The sequence below is a fragment of the Lynx rufus genome, unplaced genomic scaffold, assembly GCF_022079265.1.
Source record: "Lynx rufus isolate CCGP_SWC_20201006 ecotype Redwood Valley unplaced genomic scaffold, mLynRuf1.p SCAF_5, whole genome shotgun sequence".
In the NCBI taxonomy this organism is placed as follows: Eukaryota; Metazoa; Chordata; class Mammalia; order Carnivora; family Felidae; genus Lynx; species Lynx rufus.
In genome coordinates this window covers 104,524,282-104,543,267 of record NW_025814867.1, presented here as the reverse complement: position 1 = coordinate 104,543,267, position 18,986 = coordinate 104,524,282, and the positions used below count along the sequence as shown (strand labels likewise).

At 40.4% G+C, this 18,986-nt stretch overlaps 1 protein-coding gene across 5 annotated transcripts in view; it reads left to right on the top strand.

Moving 5' to 3' along the window:
• The first annotated feature begins 3,808 nt into the window (after window positions 1-3,808).
• BBX (BBX high mobility group box domain containing) overlaps window positions 3,809-18,986 on the top strand; it is a 284,140-nt gene continuing 268,962 nt past the window's right edge. For 4 of the 5 annotated variants that reach the window (XM_047100277.1, XM_047100278.1, XM_047100276.1 and 1 more), the window contains exons 1-3: window positions 3,809-3,917; window positions 4,314-4,449; window positions 7,112-7,183. The gene's annotated coding sequence lies outside the window, so the exon portion shown is untranslated. The remainder of the gene's footprint in view (window positions 3,918-4,313; window positions 4,450-7,111; window positions 7,184-18,986) is intronic. The other variant, XM_047100273.1, reaches the window with a different exon arrangement.

Below are 18,986 nucleotides of genomic sequence, written 5' to 3'. Positions count from 1 at the left end.
TGTATAAAGAAGCAGTGTATAAATAAGGAAATAAGGGTGCCTGGTTGGCTCAGTTGGTTGAGTGCCACACTCTTGATTCTGGCTCAGGTCATGATCTCATGGGAGATTAAGCCTTACATTGGGCTCTGCACTGACAGCGAGGAGGCTGCGTGGAATTCTCTCTCTCCTCCTGCTTGTATGCATGAGCACATGTGCACACGGACGCTCTCTCTCAAATATAAAAACTTAAAACATTTTTTAAAATAAGGAAATGAATGTTATTTATAGACATGTTTACATAAATGTATACTTATACATGTGTATACACACATATTTAAATTTAGTCTCCCAAAATTACTTTGTAATAGAAGATTCCTATCAAATACAATTAAGAAAATGGACAATCAAGGCCATGAGAAGGAGAAGTGTGCTAACCTTGTAAACTCCACTTTTGTTTGATCATCAAATCTGAAAACAAGAAAGGAAAAATGTAGACCTTTTTATTTCTAAAATTTTTTATAGAACCTTTTAAATGTCCTTTTACAGAGACAACAATCAGTTGTTTTTATTTTAATAACCTCCTATTATGAAAATTGAATAAACTCTATAAAAGTTATTATTTTTCTGGATCATATTAAAAAATGTTTCATTTATTTTTGAGAAAGTGTGAGCAGGGAGGGGCGGGGCAGGGTGGGGGGAGACAGAGGATCTAAAGCAGTCTGAAGCTCTGCTGTCAGAACAGAGCCTTATAAGGGGCCCAAACTCAGGAACTGTGAGATCATGACCTGAGCCAAAGTTGGAGGCTCAACCAACTGATCCACCCAGGCACCCCTTTCTTGATCATATTTTCAATTTTTGAGTATCACTGCCATTTAAAATGTCTTAATATTTATTCTCAAATGAGAGTATAAAAATATAAAAAGTATTTCCTAAATGGTAAAATACCATATTATATTAAGTTCTAAGCCTCTTTTCCCTAGCGGTGAGGTCTTATCTATTATACAGGAGACTGACAGTCCATTCCATTGCTTCTCCTAAGAGCAGGCAATTTTCCTTTTCCAGAATCTGGCATACACAAGTGTCTAACACATAGATCCCTCTCAATAAAGGATCTGCAAAAGAATATTGAATGATAGCTTATACTGCCATATGATGCCTAATACACCACCAATATATAAAATGCATCTTAAAAAATGTGTCATTCTCCCAATTTAAAGCCTCTGTGGACTCACCAGTTTTCCAGTAACAGTAATGTCTTGCAGTGAGACATTTCTATGCACTTCTATATGCTCTCTTGCATCAGTCCTGATCAACATCTTGCACTATCAGAGGTCTCTAAAGCTGAATGCAAAACTTAGGGGCATGTGCTAAGACTGTATCACAGGAGTGTAGGAAGAAAATGAAACTCTTAATTTTATTTTTCAGTTCATGCCTTTTCATTTTGTTTTTGTGAGGATATGCTTTGTATTGGTAAATATTATATCCATGTAGTGGTGCACTTTAAAGACACAAAGAGGGAGAGACAGAGATAGAGAGAGAGAGAGAGAGAGAGATGGAGAGAGAGAACATGCTCAAACACTTTGCTGATAGCAACATGTGATCTAAAAGTTTGAAAAGTGTATCTGTAAATAATTCTGCTAAGCTAAGCATCATTCAGCCAAAAAAAAAAAAAAACAAAAACAACAACAAAAAAAACACAACCCAATCTTTGCAACCATAAAGAAATAAAGGATGTTTTCCTATGGTTGGGGTTGGGGGTTAGGGGTTAGGGGTAGGCTGGTCTTTTATATTTTTCATAAAATAAATACCCTAGCAAATAATCACAACATTTAACTCAGCAATTAAATACAGCAGCTTGTTTTGACTGTTTTTTTTCCTCCTCAGAAAAGAGCACAGTGAAATCCTGAGAAAGTTTTTCTGATTTTCCTCCATTTGCCTCTTATCCCTGAAGTTTGTCATTTGGAAGGAAGGAGTATCAAGTTACTCAAAACTAGAGTCCTGGGTTTACGTTCCTTCTTCACTGCTTTTCTGTGTAATATCGAGGAGGTTATATAATTTGTCTCTGTCTCATTTCTCTGATGGGTAAAATAGAGATAATAATGCTGAGCACCTACCTCATTGCAGTGTAGTGTGGATAAAGAACACTTTGTTCCATCTTTCAAATAAATGCAAAGTGTCATTAATACAGTTTTTAATATTATCAGTTTAAAATGCAGTGGTTTCATGTACTTTTTTCATTTTAAAAGTTATTTTCCTTTAAAAAATAAACGAAATAGCACATTTCTAAATACCACTATTTGTTTTCTAAACTTCATAAACTTAAATGTTCTCTCTGTTTCTCTTTTCCACTCTTACACACACTCATATATACACACGCTCATTTGATAACTTTATGGAAGTGAGAGAAAAACCTTAAGATGGCATCAAGGAAATAAAAGGAATTTGAAGTAAGTTCTCTTCAGTTTTCCTTTAAGTTTTAAAGCTATGCATCTAGGCCATAAAATCGTTGTGTTTATTTAATCTTCAAAATGTTTGTGTTTAAGAATAATTCACAGACTCTTAAATCAGAAGGAAACTTAAGAAAACATCTGGGGTCTATGATAATGTCTGGCACATAGTAGATGCTGAATAAACATTTAATGAAGGGAACTGGGGGGAGCTTCTTATTTTAATCTTAAAAAAAAGAAAAAGAAAAAAGTAACCCCAAACCAACTCCGAGCGTTAAAGAAGTAAGTTAGTTGCTCTAGATTGTTCATCTAGTTTAAGCATGGGGTCTAGAATTTATTCCTCTTAATTTCCAGCTTTGTTACCCCCCCCCCCCGCCCCCCAAGCACCCAGCAGTCTGTTGACTTGTTTATATAGGACTGCCAAATGTAATCTGCCAAAGATGGATCACAGGAAAAAAAAAAAATCAGAAGGAACAGTCTTCTTTGCCTTCACCATGCCCAAAAGTCATCCAGCATGTGATGTTCACGTAGGATATGAAATATGTAAAGTAAATATCATATACAATATGCAAAATATAAATCATATATCGAACGACTCGAAACGTCTATTTTTAAGGGAAGGGGTCAATAGACAATCTTCCAGGACTTATTCTACCTTATAGCACCGTTTGTATACCCACGCAGGTGATTTGTGGTAGTCTGACTAGCTATAAGTAGACAGGTTTTTTCAGCAAAACGTTTATCTTTGTCTCTGTGTATTGTTGTATTGATTTTTCTGAATTTACCTATGAACGAGGCATTAACAACCTCAATGCATTATAGCCCCAATAAACTTATCTTGCACTATTTTGGCCTAAGCGATAGCTAACCCATTGACCAAAGAAATCCAGGCTGCTAAAAGCCTTTCTTGGCCACTTGTTAGCCAGGTCAGGCTGTAAAATCATAACACAATGCACGCCTCTTCCATGGGGCACCACACGGCAGCGATAAAAAAAAAAAAAAAAAAAAACCCTCACTTCCATATCCAGTGGAGTTGTAGTTTATTACTATAACCCTCCCAAGTCAAAAGGACACCAGTTTCAAGCCTAGCAACTTGGTGCAGACAAGGTTTTTCCTCCTTACCCTACTCTGCTGGGCCTCTGTACCTGTCCTCTCCTACTGTCTACAGGTCCCGAACATTAGAAAATAGAAAATGTGATGATCTTTGTGTGTCTCTGTAAAATGTGTGTATGTGTGCGTGTGTTTGGGTGTAACGGGCCTTCTGTTTGGCCGCGCGGCCTGTCTGTCAGGCCGCGGGCCAATGGCAGGCTGCCTTATATAAAATGAGTGTTTTCAGTCTCTCCGGGTTGCATGTACTGTATGTGGAGCAGTGTACAGTGAAGCGGAGGCAGAGCGGCTCCGCGAGCTCCTCTCCACTTTCCCATAGAGGAACCCTGACTGGCCGCTGAGGGCGAGCCACACACACGCCCTCACGCCCGGCGAGCCCGCGAGGTAAGCGCCCCCCATCCCCAGCCCTTCCCGGGCGCTCTCCCCGCACTTTCTGTTTTCCTACTCACTTGCGAGCCGCCGGGCTGCAGCCCCAAGGACTCCGCGGCAGGAGCAGCGGCGGCGGCGGCGGCGGCAGCCGGTAGGGTGGACTTGAGGAAGACGGAGGGAACCCCGCGCGACCGGAGCCGCCGCTGGCCGCTCCGCTCCCCGGGCACTTTCCCCCTCCGCCAAAACTTTGGGTCGGGAGAGGTCGGGGGCGAGGGTCGCGGCGGCCGCGCCGGCGGGGGGCGGGGGGCGCGGAGGCAGTGCCCTGCGGGCGGGAGGCTGGGGGCCGGGCTGGGGAGTAGTAGGCCAGCCGGTGCCAGGCTGCGTTTGCAACCAGCACCTCTCGACACACAGGCAGCGCCGCCCGAGAGGGGCACGGGAGCCGGGGCGCGGGCAGAAGCAGCCCGAGGAAAACAACAACAGAGCCAGCCCTCACGCCGGCGGGCGGCTCGTGGCCGCCCGGGGAGCCCCAAACTTCATCTCGGCGAAAGTACGTGGATCCCAGCCTGCCGGGGAGGTGGGGCCTGGGGAGCTGGGGCAGGGGAGGAAGGTACGAGGAGCCAGCCCTCGGTGGATTTATTGAACGTTTCGTGTGCGTCGGTGACCGGGAACAGCAGCCCAGTTGCTCGTTCATCTGGAGAGTTGGGATTTGGGTGTTCCGGCCCCGCAGATCGGTGCCCTCTCACCCCCCACCCCTAACCAAATGCGCGGCGAGTAGAGAAAGTGCTGTTTTAGTGCCAGAGTAGCCAGGAGGAAGAATAGGGGGAGAGGGGGAAGAGGGCGAGGGAGAAGGGGAGAGAGAAGAGGGAGGGAAAGCGGGAGGGGGGGGGACGAGAGCGAGAGAGAGAGAGAGGGAGAGAGAGAGAGAGAGGAGAGAGGAGAGAACGGGAGGGAAGAGAGGAGGGGGAAGAGGAGGAGGGAGGCTGTGTCAGGATTTTGCTTGAATGTGGGATTATGTTGTGTCAATAAGTTTAAGGTGGAGAGAGCGAGGCTGGGGGTGGTGGTGGAGGGGAGGAGGAAGGCCTTCGCTGTTTAAAGTCTTATTTCTGAAGGTAAGTTATGGCATTGCATGGTCGCGATGACAGAAAACTTGCAGATCCTTTATCCGGGGATGGGGTCGATGCCTCTAGAAAGAGCTCCCCAGTCGTCTTAAGCCACACTCGTGTTACACTGTTATTTGCTGCGATCCGGGTCGCTAGTAAATTACAGAAATCAGACTCGAGGTTTCTTTTCCTCCTCCACCTCGTCTCGTTCGCTTACCCTCAGAAATTTATTATTTTTTTTTAATTTCTTGGTATTGTATGAAACTTAACGTAACTGTGACCAAACCCGAGTCCAGTAATTTACAAGGACCCTAAATCCAAGAATCTGGAACACGTTTATGTGTGAAATATCCGCGATCATTTCTGCTAAATGAGGAAGGTAAAACGAAACGATGCAAAAAGCTAAGACACAACATGTACGACAGAGGGGGGGGGAGAGACGGAGAGAGAAGCTATTTTTTGCTTTCCTTTCTGTAGAAAGGAAAATAAAGCGTGCATTCCCCTTCCCTCCCGGTGTGTAGGGTCTAGTCAATATTTTAACTGTCTGAGGACAAATTAGTCCAGGTGGATCTTGTTGAAAAGTTTTCGCGAGGTGGGGTGGAGGTGGGGGCGGTACGAAGGGGAAGGTGGGTGGAGGTTGTGGGGGATGGGGACGGAGCGAGCTCTGCCACTGCTAATGGTCATTGGCCTGGGGCTTTGAAACCATTGCCTGTCCTGCTAATGACACGTCCAGTTCTCGTCTCCAGGCCGCCGACGCCGGGCTGCCGGCGACTGGGGTACTTTCCCCACGCGGGGAGGGGCTTTCTTCGCCATCCCCTGGGGTTGCCCACTCGCGGCGTGGGGGCCCCACGCGCGCCCCCTCGCCTGCGCGCCGCCGCCACCTCTGCTCGCGCGACTTTTGTAGCTAGCCCGCGGCGAGGGGGCGCGGGGGGTCCCCAGCGCGGACGTCCCCGCGCGGCCACCCCGCGTCGGGCCCCACGCGCGCCGCGCGGTCCAGGCTCGGAATGGCAGCGCCTGGCCGGGCGGCGGTGCCTCCCCGGGGGGCAGCGGAGGCAGCGGCGGTGGCGGCGGGATCTTCGCCGGGGCCCGCGGGAGGAGGAGGAGGAGGAGGAGGAGAGGGAGGAGGAGGAGGAGGAGGGGAAGGAGGAGGAAGAGGAGGAGAGGGAGGCGTTTTCTGCCCAGACCGCCGCCAGTTCGAGCGGGCACGGGGACGGGGACACCCCACTCGTTGCTCCTCCGTTATGGAAAGGTGTTTAGCAGACTTTTACGCCCGGAGTGTGGGATTTGTACTTCATTTTTTCTCTCCCCCCTCTTCCCCAAAGCAAGATGGACTCTATTCCCTTTCTCTTTCTCCCTGTGCCTCTGCCTCTGTCTTGTCAGCCTTTAAGATCGACATTTTGTACTAAGATGCAAACTTGATGGTGACCAGCAACAAAGGCGGGGTGGGATCCCTCGCTCCCTTCCTCCCTCTCGGTTTCCTAGCTACCCCCACCCCGACCTCCAAGACCTGGTGGCCCTGCACTTGCCGCCCGGGCTCTGGCGAATGTGTTTCCAGGCTCGGTTCCGATCTCCAATCTCGGGATTGTGACTGGGGCCGGGCGTTTGGGCGACGGCTGTGGCCGCCCCAGGTCTGCAGGGCTGAGGGCTGCGCTACCTGGACCCGCTGCCGTCGCCGTGCTACCTCCAGCCGGCTCCTGGGCACCGTGGAGGCTCGGGCTGCCTATCGATTGCTATGATTTGGTTACTGGTGTATTTGTCCTGGGGGCGGTGATCACTTGTGCAAGTTGATGAATGATCGCGGTGTGGGTTTTGGGTTTGCAGACAGGATCAACTTTCAGCTTTGTGCATACGGGGAGTAGGGAGTGAGGGTGCTGGAGACACCCTGGAATGCCAGCTGGGCTACCCTCAGCTCTTTGAATACAGGGAGCTTCTTTGCTTGTATTGCTCCACAGTTCGCGCGTGGGGGTGGGAGGTAGACAGGGGGGAGGGGTTGGTGGGGAGCTGAACTCCTGGGTTTTGAGGACCTTCCTTCAGAGGTGTTGCAGGAGTTGGGACTCTATTGTAAAGCTCTACCATACTGATGATGTACCTTTATTTGATACTTTATAGGTCACTATCATATGACAAAGGCTTTGCTGCAGTTCATCTTCCTCCCTGTGTACTTTCCATTTGCCTTCCCGGGTAAGTAAGCAAACTCTTTCTACAGGGAAGCTGGATGGCTATTAGCAATGACCTGAGGGTCCTTACTGTTCACATAAGAAGGTGGCTTATTGGGGTTGCAACACCCCAGAAAGCTTGTCTCCCTGTTTCCCACAGCAGAAATCAACTTATGATACTTAGTATTTAGAATTCAGTTGCTGTTATTGTTAAGATAGTTGAAATGTTTATTTCACATTTATCTGCAAGTGTCATTTGAAAACTTATTTTCAAATAGTCATTTAGTTGATAATGAAATTTTACAGAGTTGAAGGCCTAGGAAATTTAATACTAGATAATATTGTAGAAAGAATGCAGCCTATGAGTGGAGAGAATTATTAAAAACCCAAAGAAGCATTGTGCAGAATGCCTCTCTAATTATAGTGACTGACATTTGCTTACTCTTTCTTAGGTGCTCTGTCTTGGGTAACTTGTGCTGTTTGTGACAGTTATTTTTGTGGTGGGGAAGGGTGGACTAGGCAGTATAGTAAATCTAGTATTTAGATATAAAAGGCCTGATACAAAAGGCAAATCAACATTTCCAAATTAATCATAATTTTCTGCAAAATTTATATACTTAGAGAAATTGGGTATATTTTAGCAGCCTGTATATGCAATAAACAACAACTCAGAAGTCCCTTAAACGCCTTTTTCAGACGTATGCCCCCAAATGGAAAAATTGCTGAAATAATGTATGGGGCAGCAAGTGCCTGAAAAATTAGTTTGTGAGAAGTAACAGTGTAGGTGAGGGTTTACAGAACATGCGAAGGTAGCACGGTGAGCCCCAATTGTTTGCAATTTGTCCCTCAATTGTAAAGAACACCTCAGGTATTCCAAATTGCTGATTTGGTTGTACTAAATGTGTAAATCAGTTGTAATACTTAATCATGTTACTGTAGTGAAGATGGAGTTTGTATTTTGTGAATGAAAATAGACTTGAACTCAGTTTTCCATAAAAGAAAAAGGAAAGGGGCCTTATCTCTTTGGGATATTATATTACTATTATATTTGTTGCTAAAATGTGGTTTTAATATTAAGAGGAATTTAGGACCATGCCTCTCTGGTAGTTTCCGTATAGTAGCAAAATGTACTTTGACATTGCTAAGAACCTTAGGTGATTAGAAGCTCGGTGTCCAACATCTTTCATGGAATGTAAATATCACATTATTTCAGATAGTTAAGAGAACCTCTTAATGTGTCACATACATAACAGTCTGATTGGAACAATCAGAATGAGATGGTTCTGTAAGATGAATTTAGTGCACACCAAAATATGTGGATTTCAGTGTCTTTGATTTTTTTTTTTTTTAAGCTTGTTTGCAAGAGAAGTTTTTCATTTTTGAACATATGGCAAGAGTATTCAAAATGCATTCCTGATTTACTAAAGAACACCACATTTATACATGTGAGGCACATTATTTTGTTCACTGGAGCAAACTTTTAATGTCAGTTTTTTTCCCCATGGAAATATGTTTGACCAATTCAAAATTTAAAATGGGAATCAGTAATTTCCAGAATAAAAGCGATCTGATGAGCTCTTGAATTTCTTTGAGATATCAAACAACTGCTTCATTAAAACAATATTTTCAAGAACTGGCTTGGTCTTTGAAGTCAGAGTAGTTTTTGTAGTGTAAAACTTGTAATAGTGATCTCAAAGAAGTCACCCTGACAATGAATTACCAGATATTTGCATCTAAAACATATTTATTTGATTTGAAGCTTAATTATCAAAATAAGAACTTAGATAGAGGTTTTGCTATTTTATTGCCAAGAGTTTTCAAACTTCTCATTTTATTATTCCGCATATCTATATTAAGTTTTGAAACTGAAGTCTTAATTTGCATTTCACATTTAATGCTAGCTATTGAAAAAGGGGTTCATATATGTTGTTTCTTAGTGCTACGTCCTTTAAAGGTACCCTGGTGGGTTAAGTCCACTAGAGACTTCGATATTAACAAACACTTGCAATTTTGACACCTTCCTTTTTTTTAATTCATCTGATCTTTGCGTCTAAATTAAAAAATAAAGTTCTGGGTTTAGGAGTTTGTGAGATGGTTTTGCCTTACACATATAGCTGTGCTATACAACTTGGAAAGTGTATACCTTTGACCTACAGATCTGATCTTTATGCTTAATCCATTGAAACAGAGATTTGTTTAGACATTGGAATTAAAACACAGCTTTGAGTGAAAGCTAATATGAACAGGTAATTATGGTTTGCTTATGCTGTAACTATGTAATTGATAAGGCTTTTTGTATGTAATTAAAAAAGAAGGAATAGTCTCAAAACAATGTGGCACAATTCATGAAAATCTAACTCAGCAACTAAAGTATAAAGTCATACTTTTCAGTAAAATTACAAACATAATTTCTAATTAATCATCAGCCAACATGCTAAAAGTTTACATTTTCCTAGATTTTATAGAGCATGGGTAAAACAAGGACCATACTTTTAACTGGATCTTAACATGAGTATCAACTACTTTTATATTAGAAATCTTTAATGGAAGTAATAAAGACTTCATAGTTTAATGCTACTAAAAAAACTCTTTGAAAATAGCCTCGTTATCGACATACTTGTACTAAAGGAAATCCTTGATATTATTAATGTCTTAAAAAGTGCAGAAATGTTTAAAATTGTGATATTTAAATGTTTTAAGTTACTAAATTTAGGCAATTAATTTTGGCATATTGCATCATGACCAGTATGGCACACCTGTATTTTGAGATTTAATCTCTTTTTTTTTTAAATGCTTATTTATTTTTGAGAGAGAGAGAGGGAGAGAGAGAGGGGCAGAGTGTGAGCAGGGTAGGGGCAGAGAGAGGGAGACACAGAATCCAGAGCAGGCTCCAGGCTCTGAGCTGTCAGCACAGAGCCCAATGTGTTGGGCTCCCAACTCACAAACCACGAGATCATGACCTGAGCTGAAGTTGGATGCTCTACCTACTGAGCCACCCAGGCGCCCCAAGACTTAATCTTAAGCAGTGCTTAAGAAAGAGACACTTTTCTTGAATTTGCAGCGTGAAGTCCACCTCATTTTTTAACATTTTACCAGAGGGCATCTTTTAAAATAGGTCCGAGTGATAGCTTTTTTATATTTTTCATCAACTTTCTTCCTCTCACTGAGAAATGAAAACAAACCCAAATTATAAAAACATTGTAATTTTATTGTTTGGTTTTTATCACGTGCCCCAGGTATACTGGATACAGGTGGTCCTCAGGCTATATTTTGAGAAGCACTGCTCTGAAGGTACTAAGGATTGAAGCTAAAGATTGAATGAATCTTCCGGCTAGAAGATTCTGTGACCGTAATTCAGTCAGTGGGTTTGTACTACCTCAGGGGCAGTCATCACATACTGTATCGAATTGTAGGGATTTCTATATATTAAGTTACACCTGAGGAAAGCACTTTTTGAGTACAGCTTCACTCAACATTCATATGTGTTCATATTATCCTTTAGAAGGCAATTACAGTTTCTTGAAATGCCAGGACATCATGTTAAAACTGTAAGGATATATGCAGAAAATCCTCATGTATTAATGGGGATTGTTTACATTTTTTTTTCTTTCAAAGGAAAAGATGAGATGAGAGAACTGGAATAAGTATCAGTTACACAATGGAAATACAAAAGAAGGCAAACCAATAACAAATTCTACCTAAAAGTTATAAATACAAAGATGAAAGACAAAGGGAGTGAAAGACGTAAAGCATTGATTATAGACCATGAAGCATTGACACACCTACCAAAATATAAACTTAATAAGTTAAAATATGTGAGTCACTTCAAGGATCTAGATAATGAAATAACTTCAGGTTCTGAGAAGGTTGTATAGAATACAAAGTAAAAAGAATGAGTTGGATTTTCTCAAGTCTTAGAAAAATAAAATGATACTGTAAAATATTGATTAAATAATTAAACCAATAGTTAAACATGGCCCTTAGGTGAAGATTAGGGAATAAAACAGAAGTTCCTAGAATGGAGTAACTGAGATCATAAAATGGACACAGAATGTTGGGTTTCTGGTAAAGAGAATAACTAAAAAAAAACATCGATAACTTATTTCAAAGGGGAAATAAGAATGAGGGTAAAATTGTTTAAAGCAGTTGTATTAAGTGTTTTTCACTGAGATGTATGGTAAGAAATACCTTTTATATCCTAATCCATGTATAAAAACTGTAACAAAAGTTTCCTTGAACAGTATTAAGGGCAGTGCACTCTGATATTTTTTATTCCTATCTAATCTTTATAAATCTGATGTGTTCCAAACTATTTTATTTAAAAAAATCATGATGTTATTCACTAAATTAATCTTAAGATTTACATTTTGAAAAACACAAACCTGGAGGACTTGTTAAAAATGGAGGTCCCCAGGAGTGCCTGGCTGGCTCAGTTGGTGAGTGTGCAACTCTTTATCTTGGCGTTGTAGGCTTGTGCCCCACACTGGGTGTAAAGATTACTTACTATTATTATTATCATTATTTTTAACATTTATTCACCTTAGAGAGAGAGCGCACATGCAAGAGAAAACCACAGAGTGCGAGCAGGGGAGGGGCAGAGAGAGAGGGAGACACAGAATCCGAAGCAGGCTCCAGGCTCTGAGCTGTCAGCACAGAACCCATTGCAGGGCTCATACCCACGAACTGTGGGATCATGACCTTAGCCGAAGTCGGATGCTTTAACATACTGAGCCACTCAGGTGCCCCGGGTGTAAAGACTACTTAAAAATAAAATCTTAGGGGCGCCTGGGTGGCGCAGTCAGTTAAGCGTCCGACTTCAGCCAGGTCACGATCTCGCGGTCCGTGAGTTCGAGCCCCACGTCAGGCTCTGGGCTGATGGCTCGGAGCCTGGAGCCTGTTTCCGATTCTGTGTCTCCCTCTCTCTCTGCCCCTCCCCCGTTCATGCTCTGTCTCTCTCTGTCCCAAAAATAAATAAACATTGAAAAAAAAAATTAAAAAAAAAAAAATAAATAAAATCTTAAAAAAAAAAATGGAGGTCCCATATCTAGATAAGTGTGAGAGGTGGGGCCCAGGAATCTGCATTTTAACTAGTGCTTCAGTGATTCTGAAGCAAGTATAAGGCACTCTAACACACTTTGAGAACTCTGGTGTAGGGGACAGGTGGCTAAAGAGTGAATAGGAAGGAGTCATGCACTGAATGTGGGGTTAACGTTCTTTGATGAGTTCTCTTCCAGCTTCAGTCTGTGACTGTATTTCAGTCAGCACGTTTGCAATATTGAGAGAGCCCTTGTCACCCTCTGTTGATATTCCTAGAGTAGCAGGTGTAGTACAAGGAACAGAGGCTTTGAAGCCAAAGATCCCTGAATTCCACTACTGTTGCCCCTCTTGCATACTGACTGAGGGAAGTTAAGCATGTCACTACAAAATAAGCTTCCATTATTATGTGCAAAAGGGCGTATTAATATTTACCATGTAACAGAATGAGAATTACTGTAGACAGTAATGTCTGCTATGACCCTTATTCACAGACAGCACTCAATATGTATATTTTTATAGTTGTATCTCACCTCATCCCAACTTCCACTAAGTTTGAAGTTTCTTGAAGCTGTGCCTTTTAGTTTTTTTTTAACATCCTTTTCTTTCTTTCTTTCTTTCTTTCTTTCAAGTAAACTCTATTCCCATCATGGGGCTCGAACTCACGGCCTCAAGATCAAGAGTTGCATGCTCTACCAACTGACCAAGCCTGTGCCTTTTAATTTTTGTTTTCTATAAAGTACAATTGACCATTGAACATTGGGGTGCTAATCACACCCCACTCCTGTGCAGTCAAAAATCTGCACAGAACTTTTGGTTCCCCAAGAACTTAACTACTAATAACCTATTGTTGACCAGAAGCCTTACTGATAACATGATCACATAAACAGTCGATTAACACATAATTTGTATGTTATATGTATTATATGCTATATTACAATAAAGTAAGCTAGAGAAAAGAAAATGTTATTAGGAAAAGCATAAGGAAGAGAAAATACATTTATAGTACTGTACTGTAAATATCCATGTATAAGTGGACTGACTTAGTGTTCAAGGGCCAACTGTAATTCTCAACCCTGGTGTCAAGAAACACTGGTGCATTTTTAACTGGATGTGAGGTGTTAGATAAGCACTTTATTACTGAAGAAGGAAATAGTAAGAATAACAAGGATAAAAGATAAAAAGGTAAAAGTGACGAATAACTGAGGCATGCCATAGTTAAGTATGGTGCCCCTTCTAATTTGGGGAATGATTTCCCTACCTCTTTAAAAAGACAGCACAGGACAGGAGGATAGCTCTTTTCATATTTCAAAGTGGTTAGTCAACAGCACTGGGCATTCTCTCTGGTGACTTTAGCCCATCTTGGAATGTCTTAGAGCATCAGTTCTCAAATTTTCTTCTGCTAAGACACATGTGACTGATGTTTAACATAGGGTGTTCTAATGTCCCTGGTTATAGACTTAGATAAATTATGTGGTAGTTCTCAGTGTGAGAAAGTCACTTCATTCCTTATCAAGAAAATATATCAGAATATAAGTGAGAGTGATACATTATAATGAAAATTTTGAATACACCCATATGCAAACATGTCAATTTCTTTATAAACTGTGGTACTTTGTTCATAACTAATTACTTGAGCATTCCTCACAACCAATTAAAACTTACCCTTGTGTCAAGGCATGAAGATTGAGAAGCATTACATCCGGAGTGCGTAACAAATTATGTTGCACAGAATAGGCATTTAAATGAAAAAGAGGGGCAAGCTAAGGAGAAGATGAATGGGAAATACACAAAATCCCTGAAATCTCAAACAATGTGAAAACCAAAAGCTAGGAAAAATGCAACATGTGGTTAAATGCAAAGGAAGTACAAAAGACTATGAGTTATCAGGGTTCTCAGACTTTCCTATCATACTCAAGTACTCATTGCCTCTAACATAGACATTCATTTAATTTATTTGAATAAATTAAAGTTAAATAACTTTGTATTTCCTAATTTTTAAGGTTACATTTGCCAGGAACATCTTTTTACTTTGCTATATTTTAATTTAGCTTGCTTTTTTTTTAATCTCTAATACATTAATAAACTATATATTTTGCAAATGTCTTTATACTTTGATGTGTAATGATATTGGATATACATTCACAGTCCTTTATCTAAAAAAATCTCTGAAAAACTAATTTTTTTTTTTTTCCTCCAAAAGTTTGGCTTCAAAACTCATTTGGTGGTAGAACCTGACCCAAACCGTCATGGCCTTGTTTGAAGTAGTTGTAAAGCCTACTTAGAAAGGATGTTCGCATTTTCTGCTGTAGAAATAGTAATGTATTTGGCTATGAGGTGCTATCGTAGATCTAGCTAGGAATGTTACGTAATATATGCTGTCCTCTCCATCTGACCTTTAAGACTCACAAAAATCTGAAGCATACCTGGACCTAAGGGTTTCAGATAAGGGACTGTGATCCTATTGTATTAACTTTCTTAGTTCACAGAGTGAAATTGTCTGGTATTTCTACCCATTTAACTCCGTGAATATCCTTTTGCTGATTTTGATCACTGGTCATCTGAGCATGTTGAGTTCATTGTAAGCTGGTGAATCATGTAAGATAGCCTAACAAGACATCCAAACATTATATATTAACTTAGTCAAACTGTCTTTTGAAACTCTGTGGCTTCAGTCATGAGGGTGGAAGGCATCAGAGGTTATAAAGTCAGCTAAGCAAAATGGTAGTTGACGTTTGTACCTCCTAAGTTGAGTAAAGTGAAGGGCTCCTAGGTAAGGAAAGATTAAACATACACACACACCCACCCCACTCCACCCCACCTGTTAGTTGAACTTCACCTGTCCATTTTGACATTGTGATTCCTCTTTGGTATTTGTTGTAGTTGTTAGTTTATTAAACACACACACTGAAATCTGTACTTGAAACTTTTACTTTGTTGGACATTTCTCATATAATGGTGAACAAAATTTAGGCTACTTTCATTATGGTTTACTGTTATGAGAGATTTCATGAAGGGTTATATTTCCTTTATTATATTGCCACTTGCACATTTCTTCTATCAGAAAAGTAAAAAACAAAGTGTTTTATGCAAATTTAGTCTAAGGTGAGAAGGCCTTTGAATTATATTGTTTCGTATTGGTTTAGATACCTTTATTTTCAATAATTAACTGTGAAATGCTAAGTAAGATTTTTCCTTTGTACTTTTTTTTTTTTAAGTAATCTCTGTGCCCAATGTGGGGCTTGAACTCACAGCCCCAAGATCAAGTCAGATGGTCTACTGATAGAGCCAGCCAGGCACCTATTTTTAATTTCCTATAAAACTACTATAGAAAAACGTAAAGTGTGATGTGAGGAAGAGTACACAGGACACTCTGGGAATAAAGTTAATAGCTGGATCATGATAAAACTTCAATCAGTCTTCATTGATTATGGACTGAAATGGTTAATGGCCAAAGAAGGTTTTTCTTCTTTAATTATTTTTTGATACAAATATATCCTTTGGGGTAGGAAAACCACAGGTTGAGTAATTCAGAGGGAGTCTTATTAGCAATGCTGATTCTTTTAATCTTAAAAAAATGCTGAGTTGTTTTTCAGCTTCTGGTGCACCTCCTAAAACTCACCCAAGTGTTGAGTTCTCATTGACTGCAAAGGGAATGTGGTAGAGCATGGAACAAAATAAGAAATTAATTCTCTACATCCAGCTGTCAAATTTTGATTATCTTTTGAGTTACTGAAGTTATATATTTTTTCTTTCTGATCCCCTCTCCCTTCTTGTTCCTGCCTTTTTTTTTTCTTCTTTCTTCTCCCTCCTTCTCTTTTCTCTCATCCAAGTACTAACTAGGACCAATCCTGCTAAGCTTTTGAGATAGGTGGCCATGGACTCTTCTCTCCTTTCTGTCCTCCCTGATGTCTGTTTTTCTGTCTTTTCTTTTTCTTTCAGCCTTTTATTGTATTCACTCATGTGCAATCTGTGATACTACCTACAAATATTTGAGAATGAGAGTATGGAATTGAACTTTTTTTTCTTTTTACCATTTGATTTTAAAGATTTTTTTTTGTAGTTTTGAGTTACTTTAGTAATCATCACTACTCATGTAATAAAGTTGTTAACATATGAATTTGAGACTTACACAGTTCCCTACATAGAAATGTCAATTAGGAAGGGATTATGTGAGTCAAAGTCACCTGTTATTATTATGAAATAAATTGAAGTAAACTCCTTATCCAATCATTTTTGTGTTTTAGGGTGGTAGGATGACTATATAGCTTCATTTATATTTAAGGGAAAGTTAAAAGCAGATTTTTAGCAGAGTTTCCCACATACTATTTTACTTTGGGAGGAATTGAGAAAGATAATCTGGCCTGAGGGTGTTCTTATGAAGCACAAGTTTTATTTTTACTACTTTGTTTTTCACAACAGCTTTCTGATGAGAGGTAATCCTATTTTAGTGGCAAAGAAACTAAGTGTCAGGTTAAGTAATTTGTCTGAGGTCACACAGGTAGCAAGACACTGTCAGGATTAGGAGGGCTGTAGTCTCCTGGGCTTTTTCTGTATTTGCCTCCTTTAGGGCCACATTCCAAGAGGTTAGAACTGAAAGGTTTGGGGCAATTTTAGCCAAGAATTCCTCCCAATTTTTCTTTTTCCCCAAAAGTAAAATCTTCATTTTGAAGTCATCGGGTTGGAACACTACTTTGTTTGTTTGTTTTTTTACGTTTTTTAAAGTTTTATTTGTCAGCCAGGAGCCTGCCTTGGGGCTGGAACTCATGAACTGTGAGGTTATGACCTGGGCAGAAATCAAGAGTGGGACACTTCACCAACTGAGCCACCCCGTTTATCCCCACTACTTTATCATTCTTAAGGGAGATAGATGAGAAAGTTTCTGAACTGGGGCCTACTGTCAGTTCTCCTCAGTGAGATCACAGTCAAAGACTAAACCAGCCCCAAACTGTGTTTATAAATTGACATTTAGTGAACTTTCTTTCTTGTTGATCTATCTATTATAGAAGTGCCTAATAACAAGTTACTGATTTTACTGTTTATTAATTCCTCTGGTACATCAGTAGAAATCATTTATTCTTTCATGAAAAGGTGAGTTTTCCAAGCTGAATGTTCTATGATGTTTTTACTCTGGTACTTATTTATTTTATTTTAAGCAAATATATACATTTATCTGTATAGGTATAGGTACCTTACATACTTTTTTTGTTATTGACTTGACAGTTCTATGCATTACTTAGTGCTCATGGTAAGTATAGTCATCATATGTCACTATACGATGTTATTACAGTGTTATTGACTATATTTCCTATGCTGTACTTTTCATCTTGGTGGCTTATATATTTTATAACTGGAAGTTTATACCTGTTAATTGCCTTTACCTGTTTTGCCTATTTTCCCATTCCCCTCCATCTGGCAACCACCAGGTTATTCTCTGTATTTAAGAGTCTGGTTTTGGTTGCTTCATTTGTTTGGTTTGGTTTGTTTTTTTAGATTCCACATATAAGTAAAATCATACGGTATTTCTCTTTGATATATTTCACTTAGCACAATACCTTGTAGGTACATACATATTGTTTCAAATGGCAAGATCTCATTCTTTTTCATGGCCGAGTAATATTCTGTAGCGGTGGTAGTGGTGATGTGCGTGACGTCTTTATCCATTCATCTATTGATGGACACTTGGGTTGCTTTCATATCTTGGCTAGTGTAAATAATGCTGCAGTAAACATAGGGGTGCGACTATCTTTTTGAATTAGTGTTTTCTTTAGGTAAATACCCAATAGTGGAATTATTGGATCATATAGTAGTTCTATTTTCAATTTTTTGAGGAACCCCCATACTGTTTTGCAGAGTGGCTGCACCAGTTTGCATTCCTGTCGAGTCAACAGTGCATGAGGGTTCACATCTGTCCACGTCCACGCCGACACTTGTTATTTCATGTGTTTTTGATACTAGCCATTCTGACTGGTGTGAGACTCTGGAACTTTTTAATACAGTAAAACTTGGTTTGCAAACATAATTCATTCTGGAAATATGCTTGTAATCCAAAGCACTTGTATATCAAAGTGAACTTCCCCCTCAGAAATAATGGAAACTCAGATGATTCTTTCTACAACCCCAAAATATTTATATAAAAATGATTACAATACTGTAATACAATACAAAATAATAAAGAAAATATAAAGAAAAATAAATTAACCTACACTTACCTTTGAAAACCGTCATGGCTGGTGTGAGGGAGATGAGAGAGGAGGGGTTTTTTTTTTTTAATGTTTGTTTATTCTTTGAGAAAGAGAGCGAAGAGGGGCAGAGGGAGACGTAGAATCCGAAGCAGGCTCCCGACTCTGAGCTGTCAGCACAGAGCCCGACTTGAGGCTCAAACTCAAAAACCACGAGATCATGACCTGGACCAAAGTTGGTTGCTTAACCTGCTAAGCCACCCAAGTGCCCTGAGAGTAAGGTTATTGGACAGGATGACTTTCACTGTCACTAATGGAATCATTACTATCTATTGGCTCAATGGATCTTTTTCTTATGGGGACCAGTGAATACACCTGCATGGATGTTGACTACAGTACAGTATTAATAAACTCTTATCATATACTGTATTTAATGTAACTGACAATAAGGCAGCAGAGGAAAGGGTCTCTATCTAGAGGCAGCCTGACCTAAAATGAAGCAGAGCATTCCTAAGTTTACTCTTGTATGGAAAAGCAAAGGACAGTCCATAGGTGCTTTGAAGTGACAAAAAATACATGAGTGCCAGTTGTGGGCACCTTTCAACGTTCTGA